Source organism: Suricata suricatta, chromosome 10, assembly GCF_006229205.1.
Source record: "Suricata suricatta isolate VVHF042 chromosome 10, meerkat_22Aug2017_6uvM2_HiC, whole genome shotgun sequence".
In the NCBI taxonomy this organism is placed as follows: domain Eukaryota; kingdom Metazoa; phylum Chordata; class Mammalia; order Carnivora; family Herpestidae; genus Suricata; species Suricata suricatta.
Genome location: NC_043709.1, coordinates 112,468,105 through 112,491,662, shown reverse-complemented (window position 1 = coordinate 112,491,662; position 23,558 = coordinate 112,468,105). Strand labels below are relative to the sequence as shown.

Sequence of the window (23,558 nt, the reverse complement as noted above, 5' to 3'; positions counted from 1 at the left end):
GCCACTATCCCACAGCTGGTATAAGAACAAACAAAGAACAAAGGGCAGCCCTGAAAAGACTGTCTCCAGCCAACACTCCCAGTTGCATCTTCTACCTGCAGTCTCTGCCCATGTGCCAAACTGGCTAAGGTGACGAGGTCGGGATAATTACCCTGGCAACGTCTAGCTGCTCTGAGATCCAGCGCTCCATTAGTTTGCTCATTGGCTGCCACACCACTGGGCTCCTCTGAATGCTATTTCCTGTCCTCACAGCTTGATTTTGCTACAATTTGCACATACTTTACCACTTATGAATAGTGCCCCTATTTAAATCTGTCACAGGATGCAGTATATTTTGGAAGCCACTTAATGGCAAACGCGAGTGCTTTGCCCAAACGTGTATGTATTTTCAGACTCCTACTAACCACTGGTTTTCTCGGTGCCACCACTGGTTCACAGACTTTGCCTTGCTGTTGTCACAGTATTCCCATTTAACAGGTATCAGGTAAGCTCTGTGTGCCCAGCACTCTAGCAAATAAATAGAAACATAATGTTCCTGCCAAGTTGATTTTTTATTTAACCAGAGTGAGCAAGAGAAGAAACAAACAGTAGGGGAAGATGTACCCTCACACTGAGGTTAGACCATGGTAAAACTGGGCCAGGCGTCTTTGTTGTGCAGCCTTCAGATACCTCCCACGGACAGCTGCTTCTCTGAGGGAGACTATTGTGGGGTGAGCTTTACGGAATTTTTCTTTCCTGAAATAAGGTTACCACTCTATTTGGGACGTCCCCTAAAACAAGATGCTGGTCCTGCTCTAGGCAGCCCCGCTTAGCCACCATGACCTTGACCCACAACCTCTGATCCCCTTCGGTCTGCCACCCCCATCCTATCTTTCAACCAGGAAAGAAGACAGATTTGAGAATCCTTTATACGCTCAAGGGGAATATTCATCACACCTGTTTCGTGAAAAAAGACTTTGTATAACTGGGCCCCTACAGCCAAAAGTAAGCCAATGCCACCTTCTGTAATGTGTCCCCTCAATTGGCAATTGGGTGACACTGGTACTGTCAGCTATATTAACTCTTATTTTAAAGTTTATATTAATCCCAATTATGAAATAAACACAAGACTCAGTCAAGGCCAATAGAGTTTATATCAGACAAAATCTCACAAAAATAAGGTCTTACATAAAGAGATGGAAAATCAGCATAGGGCAGGGGATCTGAGAGGAATTGGCAGGTAGTCCATGCCCCAAAGCCACACAGAAGAGTGCTGTCCAAAGCATTTCACCACAACGGGGGAGCCAGACACCCATGTCTGAGGACAAGCCTCAGGACAGACCTTCCCAGACCTTAGTTGGAATTTTGGCCTAAGCCCTGGAGTTTATTCCTTCCCAGTCACTGAATCAGGAATTTCAAGTTGCTCTACATCAGGACTCAGTGGTGCTTCTTACTCTCATGGACAAACTTCTTAGCAGAATTTAAGGAGTAATTCATGAGAACAGAAGCAAGCTATCCCCAGGGGGGTGTCTGCCTAAGAGAAAAACAGATTGTCTTTGGTTTCACCTTGAGTTACCTCACTTGACCAATTTCCCCCACCCCCAACTGTAAGGGTCTCCAGACCCTGACAGAATCCTTCAGAAGCACCGGGGGGGGGGGGGGGGGGTGGCTCAGTCGGTAAGTATCCAACTTCGGCTCAGGTCACGATCTCACAGTCGGTGGGTCCAAGCCCCGCATCAGGCTTTGTGCTGACAGCTCAGAGCCCGGAGCCTGCTTCAGATTCTGCGTCTCCCTCTCTCTCTGCCCTTCCCCAATGTGAACTCTCTTACTCTCCCTCTCTGTCTCAAAAATAAATAAGTAAATATTTTAAAAAATAGAATTCTTAATAACTCTGCTTTGCATATACCTCCAAGTTGAGACTGGTTGTGCTCTAAGTGGAGTTCCTGCAAGGATGAGCAGCTGCTTCCTGAGAGCAATGCTCCAACCAGCTAACCCACAGAGCCTACTTTGAACCTGGAGTACGTGCCAACTGCTAGCCATTTAAGCTTGATTCTCCTTAGAAGCTCTAATCAGCTCGTACCCAAGACCTGCCTTCTCCAGTTAGCCTTGGAGAAGGGGCAAGTATGCGTGCTCTAACCAGTATAGCCTTACAGTTTATAAATGCTTACAAAACCCATGAAAGAGAGACTATTATTTTTAGCTTCATTTTAGAGTTAAAAATATTTGAGGCTTAAAAAGTCTAAGAAATTTCCCCCAAGATCATCCAGTTAGCAAGCAGTAGGGACAAGATTAGAATCCAGTCTGCCTGGCTCTTATGTCAAAGTCAACTACCTTTTAGAGCCACAGTGGTTGTGGAACAGGGAGCTTCTCTACCAGAATGGGAAGTCAGTCTTTTTTATGGAAAAAAATCAAGATAATTCTTAGATTTTCATTATATATATTTTTATTTACTGACATGTTGTTTGGTCACATTCTTAAGTCATTTTAACTCTGTCTGCTTCATCTCCTCATTAGACTCTAAGATTCTCAAGGATAAGCACCATATTTCCTTATAAATGGTGTTTTTCTGGGCCACTTTGGTGGCTCAGTTGGTTTAGCACTGGATTCTTGATTTGAGCTCAGGTCATGATCTCACAGTTGTGAGACTGAGCCCCAAGTCAGACTCTGTGAACTGACCACATGGAGCCTGCTTGGGATTCTCTCTCTTCCTCTCTCTTGTTCCCTCCTCTGCTCACACTATGTCTCTCTCAAAATACATAAATAAACTTAAAAAAATTATGTTCTTCCTTACTTAGTCCATTAAAATAATCTCCAACTTGATTACAAATTCTGCCTAACCTGGCAATACATGGCTTAGAAGTCAATCTCTGGAATTTTGTTCCATTTTTTAAATATAACTTTCCTGTTGCATCAGCTGAAGCTTCAAAATGGATGTATTACTCCTGAAACAAAAGTTCATACGTAATGGCACTTATCTACTTACTGCAAAAATACCTGTCTTTGATCTGCTATCACAAAACATTATAGACTGAGTAGCTTACAAACAACAGAAATGTATCACAGTTCTGGAGACTGCAAGCCTGAGACCAGGGTGACAGCGTGGTCAGGTGAGGACCCTCTTCTGGGCTGCAACCTTCTCATTGTCCCCTCTCATGGCACAAGGTGGCCAGCCCATTAGGGCCTTTTCATAAGGGCACTAATGCTATTTGTGATCCAATCACCTCTGAACACCCTCATTTCCTCCTCAAATTGGACAACCTAGAAAAAAATGGATAATTCCTAGGAAAATACACCTACACCAAATCATGAAGAAATAGAAAATCTGAACAGACTCATTTCTAGTAAAGAGGCCAAAGCAATAATCAAAAACCTCCCAAAACACAAAAGTTTAGGACTTCACTGATGAAGCCTATCAAATATTTAAAGAAGAATATATATGAACCTTTTCAAACTCTCCCTTGAAAATAGGAGGGAACTTGGGGGAGAATAAGAGGGTAAATTGGGGTGAACACTTCTAAACTGATTTTATAAGGCCAGTATTACCTAGATATCAAAACCAGACAAGGTCACCACAAGAAAAGAGTCATAAAACATAGATGCAAAAATATTCAACAAAATACCAACAAACCAAATTCAATAATATATTAAAAGGACCATACATCATGATCAATGGGATTTATCCCTGGAATGCAAGGATGAATCAACATCTGCAAATCGATCAATGTGATACACCACTTTAACAAGCTGAAGGATGAAAACTAAATCAGGAACAAGACAAGGGTGCACACTCTCATCATTGCTATCCAATAAACTCCTGGAAGCCCTAGCCAGATCCATTAGCCAGAAAAAGAAGTAATAAAGGAAAAAGGGTAACTGTGTTTGTTTGCAGATGATATAATCTTATGTGGAGAAAATCCTAAAACCTCCACCAAAAAAACTGTTAGAACTAATCAACAAATTCAGTAACGTTGCAGGATACAAAATCAATATACAGAAATCATTTGATTTTCTATACATTAGTAACAAACTATCAGAAATAAAAGTTTAGAAAACAATCCCATTTATAATTGCATCAAAAAGAATAAAATAAATTGAATCAAGGAAGTGGAAGACCTATATGCTGACAACCACATGTCATTTTTAAAAAGGGAAAGAAATATGGGGTTCCTGGGTGGCTCAGTCTGTTGAATGTCTGACTTTGGCTCAGGTCTTGATATTATGGTTTGGCTCCTAAGTATCGGGCCTTGTGCTGACAGTTTAGAGCCTGGAGCCTGCTTCAGATCCTGTGTCTCCCTCTCTTTCTGCCCTTCCCCTACTCATGCTCTGTCTCTCTCTGTCTCAGATTTTTTTTAAAGGGAAAGAAATTTTAAAAGACACAAATAAATAGAAAGGTACTCCATGCTTAAGGCTTGCAAGAATTAATATTATTATAAAGTCCAAATTAATGAAAACCATATCCATATTCATTGCAACTTCTATCAAAATTCCAGTAACATTTTCCATAGAAATAGAACAAAGAATCCTAAAACTTGTGTGGAACCACACAACACCCCAAATAGCCAAATCAATTGAGAAAAAGAACAAAATGGCAAGCATCATGCTTCCTGATTTCAAACTATATCATAAAGCTATAATAATCAAAATGCTATGGTATTGGCACAGGTTAGTGTTCCATAGGTTAATGGAACAGAATAAAGAGACAAGAAATAAAAACCACACATATATGGTCAATTAATTTATGTCAAAGGGAAATTTAAATGAAAACCACAATGAGATATAACTTCAAACCTATTAGAATGTCTATTATAAAAAGGACAAGAAATAGCAAGTGTTGGTAAGAATACAGAAAAAAAGAACCCTTGTGCACTGTTGGTAGAAATGTAAATTGGTACTGACACTGTGGAAGACAGTATGTAGAGTTTCCTCAAAAAGTAAAATTAGAGCTGCCATATGATCCAGTAATTCTACTTCTGGGTATTTATCCAAGGAAACAAAAAGTGAAATATGGCCATTTGTAGCAAAGTGGATGGATCTCAAGGGTATCATGCTAAGCGAAATAAGTCAGGCGGAGAAGGACAAATACCATATGTTTGCACTCATAGGTCTAATAGGAGAACAGGAGAAACCTAATGGAGGACCAGGGGAAGGGGAAGGGGGAAAGAGAGTTGGGGAGAGAGAGGGATGCAAAACTTGAAAGTCTATTGAATACTGAAAATGAACTGAGGGTTGAAGGGGAAGGGGAGTGGGAAAAGAGGTGGTGATGAAGGAGGGCACTTGTAGGGAAGAGCACTGGGTGTTATATGGAAACCAATTTAACAATAAACTATTAAAAAAAAACATTACCTCAAAAAGTATCTACTCCTCAATGTTCATTGCAGCATTATTTACAATAGCCAATATATATATGGAAGCAACCTATTAACTGATAAATGAATGAAGAAAGAAATGTGGTGTGTGTGTGTGTGTGTGTGTGTGTGTGTGTGTTTACACACACAACATGGATGGATCTTGAGGATATTATGCTAAGTGAAATGAGTCAGACAGACAAAGACAAATACTGTGGTCTCACTTCTTTGTGGTATGTAATAATAAAATGAACACATAAACACAGAAAACACACTGGCTATTGCCAGAGGTAAGAGATGGGGTGAGTGAAATGGGTGTAGGTGGTCAAAAGGTACAAAGGATAAATAAGTCCTGGGGAAGTAATGTCCAGCATAGTAACTATAGTTAACAGTACTCTATATTCATTTGAAAGTTGACAAGAGAGTATGTCTTAAAAAATTCTTATCATAAGAAAAAATCTGTAATTATGTGTGATTGTCATTTCTCAGTATATGTGTGTGTATATGTATATATATAATCATCATTTTGTACACCTAAAACTGATGCACTGTTATATGTCAATTATACCTCAATTAAAACAAAAAGAATTTCGGCAAAGGCACATAGAGTGCCCTCCAAAAATTCAAAACACAGATTCTGAAGATAGATTTTGATATGCAACATATCATCTGGAAGAGAATAGACATGCCATCATAAATGTTAGGGTAGGGTTTGATATTTTAATGTAGCATCATAAATTTAAAAAAATCATGATCCCCTAGTGTTTTGATCAAAAGCTTCATCCCCTTAATTTACTAAAGATGTTATTTCATTAGAATTATTTTGGTGTTGACTTCCTTTAGATACTCAGAAATACAAATTCTTGAAAGACACTATTTTAATTGAGGACAAAGGATATTCTCCTTAAAGTCAATTTTCAAAAAAAAAATGTAAAGTAAAAATGCATGTAGGACTAAAAGACTATTGTTCCAATTTGAAATAGACTTTCAGTAAGCATCCTCATTGTCAAGAACCCAGAAATATTGTTTCTGTAGATCAAAAGGAAGGCCTTTAATGAGTCCAAGGAAATCCCAACATACAAATATTGAATAAAGCCCAATTTGATTATGAGTTTCAGGATACTGTCTCCAGGAAAGAATTTAAAGTAACTGCACACTACCTGAAAATATAAGAGCAGGAATGTCATCAATGTAAGGCAAATAAATCTGCTATAATCTACATAGATGCATATTAGACTAGAAAAATACTATAGAAGCATACTATACTAGAAATATAACAGCAGACCTATACTTATAATAATAATAATTTTTCTTCACCTGGATGTAAGTCTCTCTAATGTAATTCATAATTCTGAAAACATAAAAATTAAGAGACATTTAAGTGTCAAAATTAAGTGTCCGACTCTTGATTTTGGTTCAGGTCATGATCTCAATTTGTGGAATCAAGCCGTGTTTCCGGCTTTGTGCTGACAGCATGCAGTCTGCTTGGGATTCTCTCTCTCCCTCTCTATACCCCCTTCTCATACCCTCTCTCCCTCTGTCTCTGTCTCTGTCTGTCTGAGAATAAATAAAAATAAACTAAAGACACAAATTTAAGAACTAAACTTCTCAGGGGCACCTGTGTGGCTCCATTGGTTAAGCGTCTGACTTTGGCTCAAGTCATGACTTCATAGTTTGTAGGTTCGAGCCCCATATCAGGCTCTGAGCTGACAGTTTGGAGCCTGGAGAGTATTTCAGAGTCTATGTCTTCCTCTCGCTGACCCTCCCCTCTCACACTCTGTCTCTCTCTCTCTATTTCTCTCTCAAAAATAAATAAACATTAAAAAGTTTTTAAGTAAACTTCTCCATATCAAAGTCAGTCTCCTTTTAAATAAGTTAAAAGTCTTACAAATAGGATTACATGTAGAAATTATTTAATGTCCACCCCTGGGTTCTTTGCTGTCTTTTCAAGTACCTAGTGTTCTACAATAACTAAATCCTTGAATTAGAGGGTGACATTACTTTCCAAAGATCTGGTGACTCAGTACTTCACTCTTCTTCAATCATCATATGGTGAACATGAAAGGGAAACAAAGCTGATCTAAATATTCTTGCCACCTGTTGCTCATGATACCCTCCCATGCTTAAATTTGACTCTGGACAATAAGAGTGGGGAGAAACAAATCTGTTCCCCAGCGTCTAATGGGCTTCTAGAGGCTTCTCTTACCTCCTCTGTCTCTACAGCAGTCTGGTTAATGAATCAGTTTGGAGTTTGGGTACAACTTGTGTAACATTTGACAGTAACCTTGATTTTTAAAAGCAAGCAAGAGAAGGACAAAATTTTGACCACCGCTTGTAGATTTGCTTTTCTTCTTTAGACTATATTAAAAAAAAATTGATGCTTCTTGGTTGTGGCTAAAATCACTCATTATCTTTATCATCAGAAAGCACTCATTAATTCCTAATTGGGCTAGGTGCTTCAATTAGAGATGGCACCATTAAGTTTGGAGCTATAGAAAGCTTCTCATCGTACGCACAATGGAAAGATGCATGTGTCTGAGAAGGGTTTGGCTTCACGTATTTGAAAGTATGTTCAATCCTGAGGGATTTGTTTTGTGTGAGTCTCTAGAGATCAAGATGTAAGATGAGAGGGGAAAAGAGGGGGTGGTATATTCACTTGCTTGCAAACAGACACTGGTGTCTATCACTAAAATATAGATATGCACATATCTATATTCCCCTGAAATAAGCCCGTATAATGAAGGCATCTTCCCCTAGAGAGTAGCATATTTAATTAGAATGAATGTATGTACGGCTTGACTCACCAGCATAGCCTCAAGAGATGAACATCTTGTTATGGGAAAGCCCAAGAGGTGTAGCCGCCAATCTTCCTCCAGCCGACTTGGCACAATATGAACAGGGATGCTTGGAATAAAGCACAGGGCCAGAGTCACTGGCTTCTGCTTATTTTTCAAGGATGGACTCTCAGAACTCAGGTTTCCCTCCTGTCCCACATTTGGTAAACCTGCTTCTGTGTCAAAGCTGAAACTTCAAGAACCCACAGTTTTGCCTCTCAGCTGCTTTGATTGGCAAGACAGAAGGGCCTCACTTCTACCCAAATTCATATTGTTAAGGATTCCTAAGTATAAAGCACCTAATCCTTTAAATGCAAATAGTTCTTCTTTCTTCTATAACCAAAAAAGGCACTCTTAATAATACCTCACCCAGACCCATTTTTCCCATTAATCCCTTCTATAAAACAGTAATTTTTTAAATAAAGTTTTACCTTGTGGATTATTACAGAAAAAAATGTAATGATTTTAAAGGGATAGTATTTTATATAATTTCCATTTTTAAACTAAAATAATGGGTACATGCATTGAAATACTGAAGAATGGAATGTCAAAATAGCTTATATATACCACAGTCCCTTTCAGTTGACAAAAAATCTGATGAATCTTTACAACTGTTTGAGTAGGGCAAGGAGGATGTCACCATCTGTCACACTCTTCCAGCAAATCATGTTGCTCTCCGGTGAGTTCAACACTATGAAACACATGGGGCGCCTGGGTGGCTCAGTCAGTTAAGCATCCGACTTCAGCTCAGGTCATGATCTCACAGTTCATGTGTTCAAGCCCTGTGTTGGGCTCTGTGCTGACAGCTCAGAGACTGGAGCCTGCTTTGGATTCTGTGTCTCCCTTTCTCCACTCCTCCCCTGCTCGAACTCTCTCTCTCTCAAAAATAACTTTTAAAAAAACAATACAAAAAAAATTTTTTAAACTATGAAATAGAGACTGAAGTTCTAAGTTATAAGAAATTTAAGTAGAATTATAGATTGTGTTAAAGTAAAATGTGATGGGAAACTGGCATTTTATACATGAACCAATATATTATCCCCAATCTGCTCTGGTCATCTATATGGCTGACTAGCAACTTTGTTTTTTATTTGTTTGGTTTTTGTTTTTGTTTTTGAGGGAGTGAGGGACAGAGGAGGGGAGAGAGAGAGAGAGAGAGAGAGAGAGAGAGAGAGAATGTCTTAAAGAGGCTCTACGCCCAGCATGAAGTCTGACTCAGGGCTCAATCTCACAAGAGTGAGATCATGACTTGAGTCAAAATCAAGAGTCGGATGCTTAACTGATTGAGCCACCCAGGTACCCTGACTAGCAATTTCTAATCCAAAATTTATGTAATCATTACTAGTGTTCATTTAAAAATGACCACATGGCCATGTGACCACTTGGCATCTTAGGTCACCCTTCTTGTCCAGCATGGATAACTCATAACAACCCTTTGATAGCTGACCAATTTAACTGAAACATTTCATATAAAAAAAAAAAGTTTACAAGAATGATTCCTGTCTCTTACTGTATATATAAACTCAGCTACCCTGGTGATCATTAGCAATTCCAGTGAGGCTGCAGAAAATTGCTTTATCAGGAGACTCACCAAATAGACCACAGATTATTTAGCAAAACTGAAACAGGAAAAAAAAAAAAAAAGAAAGAAAGAAAAAAAAAACTTTCCAACGGTTTATAGCAAAAAGACACAGGCAAAGAACACAGGCTGAAATAATGAATAGGCAGCTCAAGAAGAGGAGGCAGAAAGAGTAGCAAATGCCCTCCCAGGGTTCATTATGCCTCTTGAGCTGCTGGTAGTAAAGTTAATTTTTAAATGCTTTGAGGTGATTAAGAAGCTGGGCATCACTCTAAATGTAAATAAGTCCTGTTTCATTTCCTCAAAGCTGACTCTGATTGGGGCAGTCACCAGCTACTTAGCCTGCTGATAAATTTAAGATCCATAGCCTAGTTCATAATTAACCCTGTCTTCTTATAAAGTCAAAGCTTAGCAAACTCATTTGTAAATACAAGCACACCCAGCGACCTTGTTCTCAGCAGTTTCACTGGGGTAAAGTTGGTGTGTCCCGGAAAGCCATGTTAAGATTCAAAAGCCTTCTTGTGTTGGTGATGGAGTGCTGACCAAATATTTGGTGGAAGATGGTGTCATTTCCTTTAACCAAACAAATCTGGAAAGTAATTTGAGAGGTCATTCTAGCAATTGAATTTTGGTCCTTTTTTTGATAACAAGATTTCTGTCCCTTCAACATACAGGTTCTGGAAGGAGCCCAATGAATTATTTATTTCCCACTCACTTGCTTTTTCTCTCTGCGTAGGCCCTATTCATTTCTCTACTTATCGTAATAAGCCAGGTCACTGTTGAACTGAACTTAAATCACGACTGCTTGGCATTGCCTGCTTTACGGGTCTGGATGGCCTACTTTATATTGTTTGTACTTCAGTCGGTGTGCGGGTGTAAGATTGTATAACTGCTTTACCCCGGGGACCCTCATAAAAATGAGAGGGTTGGCTCATAAAACTGTCCCACTGTGCAAAACTGTAAATAGCTTCCTTAGAGGCAGGATGAATCCAAGGCTGCAAAAAGTACAAACCATCAGTGCCAGAGAACAGAGCCATCCCCTCTAGAGTTTGTACCTCCAAGATCCAGTGGGGTCCTGTTTGTCCTGAGAACTGCAATGCCAACTGTTTTATCCATGTTTTGCAACTCAACACCATTTCCTTACTTGTATTTCCCTTCTGTTTCCTCTTTGCCACTGTTTGCAGACACAGGAAAAGGCCAGGGGCTCACATGAGGACAAGGCCCCTGCTGGGGCCTGGTCATGTTGACAGGCCAAGTGATGATCCGTCATCATCACTGTGTTTACATGAGGGATTACATAAACAAACAGTCTCTGCACAGCTGCTGTTTTTACTATCTGCTTTCAAGATTCAGAATGATGTTCCAGGATAGCTACACTCTGACCCTAGTTTATTGAGAAGACATGAATTGTGGATTATTTAGATGCATATACTCTTTGTAATTCTTCTACCACCAGCACACTGGGACATACTAAATTAAATATCTTCTTCAGCCAGAATGATTTTTTTAATATTTATTTATTTTTGAGAGAGAGATGGGGGGAAGGGGGAGGGGCAGAAAGTGAGGGAGACATAGAATCCAAAGCAGCTCCAGGCCCTGAGTTGTCAGCACAGAGCCCAGTGTGGGGCTCCAACTCACTAACTACAAGATCATGACCTGAGCCAAGGTCATATGTTCAACTGACTGAGCCACCCACGCATCCTCAGCCAGAATAATTTCTTAGGAAGCACTGAAGACCTAAAAGAATCCAAGAAGACTTCACAGGTACAGAGATGGCAGCTGAGAAAAGTGGCTCTTCCTTTCATAGGTATCATGAACCTGAGCTGCACATTAACTTCAGGCATACATTTCACCTTTCCTAGAGCAACCTGAAAACAGACAGAGGGAAGGTACAAAAAGGTAGTATAACCTAGAGCAGTGGTTCTCAAAGTGGAGTCCCCATTAACATCATCTGGGAACTCATTAGAAATTCAAATGACCAAACTTATAAATCAGAGGTTTTAGGAGGGAAATCTGGAAATCTGTGTTTCTAAAAGCCCTTCAGGCAATTTTGATGCAGCTAAAGTTTGAGAATCACTGGCCTAGAAAGAGAATAGCATATAGCAAAGCTGAAGTCTATCATCAAACTACTGTAGGCAAATCCTGGGTCTACTGGCCTGGGATAAGTTATTTATATTCTTTAAACCTCAATTTCCACATGGAAAACAGGCAGTAATAATCTGTTGGGACCATTTAGTGAATATATTTTGTCTGTTGACAGTATAGGGCCTGCTAATTTTCCATACTCAATAAATATTAGTTCTCATTGTTTTTTCCCTTTTGAAAACACTAGGACTGGAACAAAGTCTATATACCACAAATTAAATGAACAAATGAATCCATGAATAAATGACAGGATTACAGATAGTTGGTTTGTGTTGAGAAGGAAAATACTAATGGAAATATATAACTAGATCTCTGCTTTTTAAATATATTCTTCTCTGAGACCCTGTGAACATCAAATTGCATTTAATAAACGAAAAGTGTAGGAGGATAAGGAGGTAAGAAAAAAGAAAACTGGAGGGAATGGAAAGAGTAAGAATCAAGACTAGTTGCTTTCCTGCATTGCGTTATAAATGCAGACTGTGGCTCTGAACATGTATTTCCTCCAAGTAACCTACCCTAGAGCTGTGAGACCCTGATACCTTTAGGATCTTTATTCTCTTTTCCTTCACCCCTTCTTCGATGCAGTTCAAAGCACCTTCTTTTTGCAAAAGAGGTATCTTAGATTTCCCCTAATTCTAATGCTTGCAGGGTAAAAATGCTGGAGAGGTTCTGAGAGTACCAAGTAATGGGGTAAAAAGAGGTGGGGGGCCCAGGGCCTGTTCAGGGTCATTCAGACTCCTACTCATAGGATCTTCACAGGAAACATTCACTGTTTGGATCTTAGTGGGTATCAGATAATGGGACCATCTGACCATAGCTTCAGAAAACAGCATAGCCACACTGAATCCAGGCTGAAAGATAGATCAGGTGAGGAAATGGAAGCTACTAGCTGGAAATTTTTGTAAAAACCAGCTGAATCTGATAACTCTACTGCCTTCACTTTGCTATGAGAAAAGTCTGCAGTGACTTGATAAATTGAGAAAACCTTTGTTTTTGTTTCCTAGCAATAAAGTCAAGAACTAACTACCAGACCCAAATGGAGACTATCTGTCTGTCATTCAAGCCAATAGTATATTTCCTGCTCTGGATACAACTACCAGATTCTACAGGGAAAACAAAGAGGTAGCTGCAGAATATACATAGGTAGATCTTTGAAAGAGTTTAGCTGGGCATTTCTTCATTTTTCTACCCAAAGCAGGTCTACTCAGATCAGAGAACAATCAAAGAAAAGACCTTATATAATTGTAAGGCAAAAATCTTCTTGCAAGTCAAAAGCACTGTACTCTGAAGATCAACAGGCTTGATTCAAGGTTTTAAGTTAACAGAGTCACCTGCTCCCAAGAGTATATTTGCAACTATGTCTTCCAGCTCTGGCCTGTAACTCCAGCTCTGAGTCCAGTTTCTTCAAAGAAAGCATCGTTAACAGCCACGGTCTGTTTTGATCAGAGTTTCTTCACTAAGGACGCAACCGTGAGTCAGGTTATAAACTACCCTGAAGTTAGGGTAATCGTACGCCTCTAGAATTTACACAGGATACTGTCTACTCTGGCAGGGAGGTGTTTTACGGAGTCCTCCCATCTGGTTACTGCCATCTTCCAGCCTTTGACCTGCCAACTCTTCTCAGTGGAAGATATTTCTACTCTTTTCTCTCAAAAGTAATTTCTCTCCATCTGGCCCCCACCATCCAGAATCATTTTCCCAGTAGAAAGTGAATTCCAGCCCAGGGCTTCTAACATCCCTAATGCTGAGGGTGCTGATGGTGCTCTATAAATGGCTGGAGGGTTGTTTTTGTCCCCAGAATACAAATAACTTCTACTAAAGGAAACCTTTTCTCTTTTATTACATCATTTTATTCTTATCTCCAAACTGCACTCCCCCTTTCTGGTCTTTACTATTTTCTATCCAGAATCAGTGGATTTGTTCTATGTAGAAAGTCAGTCCGTTTTTCCCCACAAAATCTATCAGATGGAAAAGAAAGTGCAGTGAGAACAAAGAGGAGTGACAAGTTTCTCTTCTAATACTGCCATGTATTAACAAAAAAAACAAGTACTCCAAGGTCAAAGTGAATAAATACATAAATAAGTCACAAGTATCCATGTTCAACTTACAAATTCAGCCCTCTGTGACAAGTCTCTCATGAGAGCTCCTGATATAACATAGCTGTGTCTACCTTTGCTTTCCTCCTCCTGTTACATATGACCATAGGCAACAGAAAGGAGATATCATTTACTGCCGTCAAGTAGAAATCTTGTACGTGATAAATTCATTTTCTAAAGATCTTACTTATATTCATAGTATAATACACATATTTGGCAATGAAGAATCAATCATTGTATTCAAACAATAGAGCTAATTAATGAGGGGATACTTACTGAAACCTTACAGAAGCACAATGAAACCTTCTCCCTTCTCATGGTCTCTTTATTTTATTTTATTTTATTTTATTTTATTTTATTTTATTTTATAGCTTATTGTCAAGTTGATTACCATATAACACCCAGTACTTTTCACCACAAGTGCTCTCCTCCATGACCATCAACCCTCTTCTCCTTCCCCCCTCCACCTTGAGCCGTAAGTTTGTTTTCAGTATTCAAGTGTCTCTCATGATTTGCCTTCATCCCTCTCCCTAACTCTTTTTCCCCCTTCCCCTCTGCAGGGTCCTCTGTTAGATTTCTCTTGTTAGACCTATGAGTGAAAATATATGGTATCTGTCCTTCTCTGCCTGACTTACTTCGTTTAGCATGACACCCTCAAGATCCATCCACTTTGCTGGCTAGATTTCATTCTTTCTCATTGTCATGTGGTATTCCATTGTGTGTATATACCACATCTTCTTGATCCATTCATCAGGTGAAGGACATTTAGGCTCTTTCCATGATTTGGCTATTGTAGAAAGTGCCGCTATGAACATTGGGGTACAAGTACTCCTATGCATCAGCACTTCTATATCCCTTGGGTAAATCCCTGGCAGTTCTATTGCTGGGTCATAAGGGAGTGCTATTGTTGGGTCATAGAAGAGATCTATGGATAGTTTTTTGAGGAACTTCCACACTGTTTGCCAGAGCGGCTGTACCAGTTTACATTCCCACCAACAGTGTAAGAGGGTGCCCGCTTCTCCACATCCTCACCAGCATCTATGTAGTCTCCTGCTTTGTTCACCTGACTGGCGTGAGGTGGTATCTCAGTGTGCTTTTGATTTGTATTTCCCTGATGATAGGTGATGCTGAGCATTGTTTCATGTGTCTGTTGGCCATCTGGATGTCCTCTTTGGAGAAGTGTCTATTCATGTCTTCTGCCCATTTCTTCACTGGATTATTCATTTTTCAGGTGTGGAATTTGGTGAGTTCCTTATAGATTTTGGATACTAGCCCTTTATCCAATATGTCATTTGCAACTATCTTTTCCCATTTTGTCAATTGCCTATTAGTTTTCATGATTGTTTCCCTTGCAGTGCAGAAGCTTTTTATCTTGATGGGGTCCCAATAGTTTATTTTGGTTCTTGATTCCCTTGCTTTTGGGGATGGGTTGAGTAGGAAATTGCTGCAGCTGAGGTCAAGAAGGCTGTTTCCTGCTTTCTCCTCTATGGTATTGATGGTTTCCTGTCTCATATTCAGGTCCTTTATCCATTTTGAGTTTATTTTTGTGCATGGTGTAAGAGAGTGGTCTAGTTTCATTCTTCTGCATGTTGCTCTCCAATTCTCCCAGCACCACCTGCTAAAGAAGCTGTCTTTTTTCCACTGGATACTCATTCCTGTTTGCCAAAGATCAATTGGCCATAAATTTGTGGGCCCAGTTCTGGATTCTCTATTCTATTCCATTGGTCTATGTGTCTGTTTTTATGTCAATACTATACTGCCTTGATGATGACAGCTTTGTAGTAGAGGCTAAAGTCTGAGATTGTGATGCCTCACATTTTGGTTTTCTTCTTCAATACTACTTTGGCAATTTGGGTTTTTTTATGATTCAATACAAGTTTTAGGATAGTTTTTTCAAGCTTTGAGAAGGATGCTGGTGCAATTTTGATTGGAATTGCATTGAATGTGTAGATTGCTTTGGATAATAATGACATTTTAAAAATGTTTATTCTTCTGATCCATGAGACTAGAATGTTTTTCCATTTCTTTGTGTCTTCTTCAATTTCTTTCATAAGTTTTCTATAGTTTTCATCATACAGGTCTTTTACATCTTTGGTTAGGTTTATTCCTAGGTATTTTATGGGTTTTCATGCAATTGTGAATGGGATCAGTTTCTTGATTTCTCTTTCTGTTGCTTCATTATTGGTGGAAAAATGCAAACAATTTCTGTACATTTATTTTGTACCCTGCGACTTTGCTGAATTCATGGCTCAGTTCTAGTAGGTTTCTGGTGGAGTCGGTAGGGTTTTCCATGTAGAGTATCATGTCATCTGTGAAAAGTGAAAGTTTGACTTTATCTTTGCCAATTCTGATGCCTTTTATTTCCTTTTGTTGTCTGATTGCTGATACTAGGACTTCCAGCACTATGTTAAACAACAGTGGTGAAAGTGGACACCTCTGTCGTGTTCCTGATCTCAGGGGGAAGCTCTCAGTTTTTCCCCACTGAGGATGATATTAGCTGTGGGCTTTTCATAAATGGCTTTTATAATGTTAAAGTAAGTTCTTTCTATCCCAACTTTCTCAAGGGTTTTTATTAAGAAAGGATGCTGTATTTTGTCAAATGCTTTCTCCACATCTGTCAACAGGATCATACGCTTTTTATCTTTTCTTTTGTTAACGTGATGTATTACATTGATGGTTGCAAATATTGAACCAGCCCTGTAACCCAGGAATGAATCCCACTTGATCATGATGGATAAATCTTTTTACATGCTGTTGAATTCTATTTGCTAGTATCTTGTTGAGTATTTTTGCATCTGTATTCATTAAATATATTGGCCTGTAGTTCTCTCTTTTTTCTGGGTCTCTGTCTGGTTTGGGAATCAAAGTGATGCTGGCTTCGTAGAATGAGTTCAGAAGTTTTTCTTCTATTTCTATTTTTTGGAATAGCTTGAGAAGAATGGGTATTAACTCTGCTTTAATGTCTGCTAGAATTTCCCTGGGAAACCATCTGGTCCTGGGCTCTTATTTGTTGGGAGATTTTAGATAACTGATTCAATTTCTTCACTGGTTATGGGTCTGTTCAGATTTTCTATCTCTTCCCATTTGAATTTTGGTAGTGCATGTGTATTTAGGAATTTGTCCATTTTTCTAGATTGTCCAGATTATTGGCATATAATTTTTCATAGTAATCTCTGATGATTGCTTGTATTTCTGAGGTTGTCATAGATCCATTTTCATTCATGATTTTGTCTATTTGGGTGCTCTCTCTTTTCTGAGGAGCCTGGCTAGAGGTTTATCAATTTTATTTATTTTTTCAAAAAACCAACTCTTGGTTCCATTGATCTGTTCAACTGTCTTTTTGAATTCTATATTGTTTATTTCTGCCCTGATCTTTATTATTTCTCTTCTTCTGCTGGGTTTGGGGTCCTCATGCTGCTCCTCTTCTATTCCCTCAGGTGCTCTGTTAGATTTTGAATTTGTGCTATTTCTAGTTCATTGAAATAGGCCTGGATTGCAATATACTTTCCTCTTACGACTGCCTTTGCTGACTCCCAAAGAGCTTGGATTGTTCTATTTTCATTTTCATTTTTTTCCATATATTTTTTAATTTCTTCTCTAATTGATCTCTTGGTCTCTTAAGGAGTTATAACTCAATATCTTGTTAAATGCATTCATAATTGAGGAATATAAAAGTTGCCCCATTAAGGAAATGTTACCAGGTCAACCATAAGAACTCTCATCTCTAAGAAAATGATACCCTCCATGCCTTTTTTAATTGTCATTTACTGAAACACTATAAGCAGCAAAATAGTAATCCACACCTGTGTAGGCAGTGAATAAAAACACCAGCTCAGGAGCCAGAGATGTGTTCCAATCTTTGCTCCACTGATTAGTATGTGGTTCCTCTTCTCTGAGCCTTCGTTTTCTGAACCATGGAAATGGAAAAATAGCACTATTTCCTTCAAAGGATCTTGTGATTATTAAAAAACACATTGTGCACATCACAAAATTGGTGGCACCTAGCAGGAATCTATCTGTAATTTGCTACCTCTACAGTTTTACAAAGAGCTTGTACTTACCCTGCCCCATTTTATCCTGACTGCATCAAGATGAGGCAGGCAAGGCAAGCATTATTGTCACTTCCATTTCACAAATTAAAATGATAATTGGATCAGATTGATGAACTGACCTGCATTTGCTCACATAGCAGGGGATAGACAGGCCAACACTTAAATCTAGGGTTCCTAACTCCAAAATATATGCTTATTTTATTACAGTGTTTTATACTTTCGTGTGAATATAACTCACATAAAGTTATTTTACTTGATCTAACAGCAATCACATGATACAGGTGAGGCAGACATTATACTTTGCAATTTGTCAAATGGGAAAACAAGTTAGGGTACCAAGTGAGTGTCAGGGCAGCAATTGAAACCAAGTATGCTGCCTTTTAAATTTTTTTTTAATGTTTTATTTATTTTTAATACAGAGAGAGACAGAGCATGAGAGGGGGAGGGGCAGAGAGAGAAGGAGACACAGAACCGGAAGCAGGCTCCAGGCTCTGAGCTAGCTGTCAGCACAGAGCCTGATGCAGGGCTTGAACCCACAAACGTGAGATCTGACCTGAGCCGAAGCCGGAGGCCTAACCGACTGGGCCACCCAGGCGCCCCGTATGCTGCCTTTTTAACCAGGGAAGAACCCCTGAAAGAAGAAACAAACTCCCACTTAAAGTAAAATGGAATCTAGTTTTTCAATTACTGCTTTAAAACTTTCAAAAAATAACTATGTTCAATTTACAGAAGGTGCTTCCAGCAAATCAAGTGCAGTTAACCTTTCAGAACTTTTTAAAGGGCAATTTAATCAAAGCTGGGAAAGATAAGCTATCTAATAAACATGTGTCGCTCAGGATTCTGCCTAATCTCAGGCTCTCACTTAGCAGACTCTGGAGTTGAGGGCTGGGGTGGGGGAGGGGCACAGAGGGAATGAGGGCATTATTCACTGGTCACCTGGCTCCTGGAGCCACCTGGACTGGCGAAGCGTGGAGCAGGGGAGGCAGTGTGCCGCTGGCCCAGGCCTGGTGGCTGGCTCCCGCCCCCATTCCCGCCCCTGTAGCTCAGGTTTTCCCAGGAGGGGCCGCCTGCTCAGGTGTCTCCGGATAGCCATTTCCAGACAGGAGCAGGGCAATTGTTCCCTGAACGCAGCCCAGGGAGAGGAGACGCTGTGGCGCTGCAGGAGAGCTGGTAATTTTGTAACCAGCAAATGAAAGGGCAGAGAAGAATCACCAGGAAACCTTTCATTTGGAGGTATCTCTAATTTGTGCAATTATGTAAATGTATTATGCAGCTCTCCATAGATTCAGTACTGCAGGGATAAAGTATATTAAAGCTGCCTGACAAGGTTCGCTTGGTCTGTTTGCTAAGTATTTAGTTGGAAGACAGAGGGGTCAGAGCTGACAGCTTTATTCAATTCAAATATTTCATAGTTTTGGAATCTTTTTATTTTTGCTTTGTGTTTTAAGTCTTAGAGTAAAGTGGAAGACTGAGACTTTAGTTCTATACTAACATCCAGTTTTATAAAAAGTGTATACAGATTGACAGTCTCTAGAGTTATTTCTCTACAACAAGCAAGATCAAAGAAGCCAAGTGCATGTTTGACAATAATGGAGAAGGGGAGAGGATTGCATACCCACTGGAGGAAGGATGGGGGGTTGGGAGGGTTGGTAGTGCATGAGCCAGTCAGAATCATATCAACTAGATCTTGGCCAATGTGAAAATTAAGATATCAAATTGAAACTAAAATATAGAAACATGTCATTCTTTGTTGGCATTTTTAGTGACAATTACTATTTTTAAAAAATTTCTTGAAATTCATTTTGCTGTGTCTTCCAGAAATGTTGGAACTAGGTTTGATGTTCAAGTAAAGTAACATCTCATCTCTGGCAAAAAAGAAACCCCTTTGTTTTATACAAATTCCTTCATTCCCCAGTGTGTGAGCCTAAGCATAGTTGGAGTTGAGAGAAAGGAGACAAAGTATACACTGGAAGTCAGGTGAGGGGAGGGAGAGTTCTCCAGAGGCTGCAGGGGCTGGTGGTGATGGGCCATGGTCAAGGCGTCAACCCATGAGTGAAGACAGTCCATAGTAAAAGACCGAGCTGGGATACCAAAGTGGGGCAATTCAGGGACTGGATAGAGAGAATTAAGAACCTGGCAATGGGTATGAGAAACTTATAATCATTGCATTTGTAGCTCACAACTTCCCTAAAATGTGATGTTTCTATCTCCATTTTATAAGTCAGGAAATAGGCTCGTTAAAATAAGGAATTTGCTCGAGGTCATGCAGCAACTATAGGCTATCACAAGTCCTACGTACCAGGCCTCAGTCCAGTGTTCTTCTGGATGTTGAGGAAGGCTGTTGTGTAGAATGAAACCCATATTCCAGGGTGTGATTGACACAGAGGTTGCCACCCAATTCCCATTTCCCCCTTCTTTTTTCCTATCAGATTATATTCCATTGATGTAATGGTTAGTCTGCATTTATACCTCCAGAACTAGTCTCCTTCCTTTATTTCTTTCTCACCCTGTTGTGTGCATCATATGGCCTTCTTTGCCCTTTGGCTTCTGTTTGGGGTCAGCCTTGGGAGGCCCTAGCAGTTGGCTTCTTCCCTTGATCAAGGCTCCTCTCTACTGGACTCTCCACATCTATAAATATCCTTGTTTCAAAAACACTGTTCCATCCTCTTGCAGCTCAGGTTCAAGGGTGGCAGTATTTCCCAAAATTACCAGCCCCCAGGAGCTTCTTTATTCTTTATTCGCCCCCTTAACCCCACCTCCCCCACCTGAGTACTTTGCTGGTTTATTCAGTTCTTTTGGAATCAAGTATGCCATCTGATTCCTGTAGAGACTTCTGCCTCATCCCCTTCCATAGGGTAAGTTTTAACCAGTCAACAGATTGTATTCCCTTGACTACTGTTCCTTCCAGGAATTGTCAAGAGACTAAGTCTTAGCCAGTCAGCGTGAAAAGAATGGTGCATATTGCATTGCATGTCTAGGAGAGCTCACTGCATCTGTGTCTGTCTCTCAGGCTCGCTCTCTCTCTCTCTCTCTCTCTCTCTTGAACATGCAACTCCCGTTGCCAGGAACCACCACAGAGAGCACCATAATGAAGCTGGTTCTGTGGACGGAGTAGGAGGACAGAGCAAGCCTGCATTCTTCATGCAATCACTCAGCTACTAATAATACTGATTCCTGAGCTACTTCTACCTTTGGACTCCCAGTTATTTGATATAATAAATTTTTCATTGTTTAAGTCTGTTTGGGCCAAGTATTTCTTTTTTTAAAAAATAGTTTATTGTCAAATTAGTTTCCATATAACACCCAGTGCTCTTCCCCACAAGTGCCCTCCTCCATTACCACCACCTCTTTTCCCCCCCACCCCCTCCCACTTCGACCCTCGGTTCGTTTTCAGTATTCAATAGTCTCTCAGGTTTTGCATTCCTCTCTCTCCCCAATGCTTCACATATGATGGTCTACCTCATTGTCCCTGTGGTTTTGGTCCAGATCAGATGGGGTTCTGATATCAGTTGGGGTTCCCTGGAAATTAGCCAGGTGTCACATTGGCATCAAGGCCCCACCGACTCAAGCTCGGGAACCACTGGAGTTGGGACACGGTCTCCAGCCTAGTACGTGTGGGGCAGGGGACTCTGCAGATGGTTGGGGGGCTTACAGGGGCCTGTGGAAGGTCCCACAACTGTGAGCTCATCACAGGACACACGAGCTGAAGCTGATGTGTGTATTTCTACTGCTTGTAGCCAAAAATATTCCCAAACAGAGAAAGGGGGAAAAGACTGAAACAGAGAAAGGGGGGAAATGGGTAAGAGACTATCACATTTGTCCAAATCATAAAGAGGAAAAAACAAAGACAAAAAAAAAAAAAATGAGAGAGCCGAAAGTAGGACAACTGGCAGGAATAATGGGAAAGTGGGAAAGAGACAAAACTTAGTACATATCTTTTCTGTATGTTGCATGTATGATAAATACAGAGTCACATAAAAGCCAAACAATGGGTAGAAATCATCACATTAACTAAAAACTCAGATAAACCGTGCCGAAATTTGCTTCAGAGATCAGAAGTGAATATGCTGTAGATAATATAAGGAATTATCCTTAAGACAGGTTTATGATTTCAGCCCATTCTAAATTGTTGTTTCAATCTTGTCAGATATATTATTGTCATAGTTGGAGACATGTGGTCTTCGGACAGTTCTAATTTTCTACTAAAAATTCCAATGGCACGTGGTGTTGGATGTGTTACTTACATGCCACCGGTAACATGATTTGCTGGAAATAATGGCCATACATTTTATATCTTAAGTACTGTAAGGGTGAATTTTTAAAAATAAAACCTGTGCTAAACCTTTTAAAAATTTGTGTTAAAATGAAGAATTCTTTTGTAAACCAAATAATCACATGATTGATATGTGTGCTCAGATTTATAAATTCCTGTTTTCACCTACAAAAAATTCTTAAAACAGAGCATAGTTTTAGAAACTCAATCTCTAGAAATTAAATTATTCAATCAACAAAGATTTACTGTTTATTTGAAATTTTTCAAGGTACTCTGAAGTTCAAAAAGTCCTCAAATACTTTTTCAACAGTCTAGTTAAAAGAATACAAGTAAGCTTTACTAAAAACCAAAAAACATAAGTAAAAAAAATGCATTAAAAGATGTATGGAGCATAAGATCTCTGGGAGTTCACAGTAGGCAGAGATCATATGGGATCAAAATAGTCAAATAATAGCAGATATGGGTTTACTTCCCCAACTCTTTCTAAATGCCTTCTAGAACACCAAGCCAAAGATACAATCTGCATTGCTCAGATTCCTTTGCAGCTGTGGGTTCTGGATATGGTCTTGGTACTGCCAAAGAGCAGCACCAACATAAGAAGTCTGTCCCCAGTAGAAGCAATTACACATACAGCTGGCTATTCTTACTAATGCAGTACCATACGTGTGGGCTTCTAGGGTAACCCTGGTTGGAGTTCTCGTGTCCCTTCCTTAGTATTATAGATGCAAAGAGACATGAGGCGGTGGCACTGGGATTTTCACTACCTTCTTATATCTCCTGACTGCTGTGGTTACCAGCAGTGTAGCATCTAGACCTAGTTTTCACACCCTCCTGGGGATTCTGTAAGCTATTAATACATGTGAATAAATCTCTCTGCATAGACTAGCTAGAAGGAATCTAAGAACACTGTTACATAAAGTCAAGGAAGACTACAGAAAACAAGGAATTGGGGCTAAGCATTTGAAAACTGGGTAGAATTTGAATATTGAAAAAGAGAAGAGGAAATTCCAGGTGACAAGTAACAAAAAAGTAACAGGGAAAAAAGACATGTGGAAAATGGAGCAGAGGTTCTAGAGACGAGAACCAATGAGACTAGAGGGTTCCTATTGAAGAGTTACAAAAATTAGATAGAAGAGGAGGTCAAGCTCAGGTTGCCCCATAAATCCCTACATGACAAACTAACATGGCTGCTGGTTTTTACCCTAGATTCAACACAAAAGGTATTAAAGATAAGTAGACATGATATACATCCATC

At 39.7% G+C, this 23,558-nt stretch overlaps 2 long non-coding RNA genes across 2 annotated transcripts in view; one reads left to right on the top strand and one right to left on the bottom strand.

The window, feature by feature from the left end:
* LOC115304562 overlaps positions 1 to 23,558 on the bottom strand; it is a 107,756-nt gene that overhangs the window by 5,649 nt on the left and 78,549 nt on the right. Inside the window, exon 3 of the long non-coding RNA XR_003914500.1 lies at positions 8,129 to 8,228. This is a non-coding gene — a long non-coding RNA (uncharacterized LOC115304562). The remainder of the gene's footprint in view (positions 1 to 8,128; positions 8,229 to 23,558) is intronic.
* LOC115304561 lies at positions 19,001 to 21,265 on the top strand. The gene is made up of 2 exons (XR_003914499.1): positions 19,001 to 19,263; positions 21,096 to 21,265. It is a non-coding gene; the product is annotated as an uncharacterized LOC115304561 (long non-coding RNA).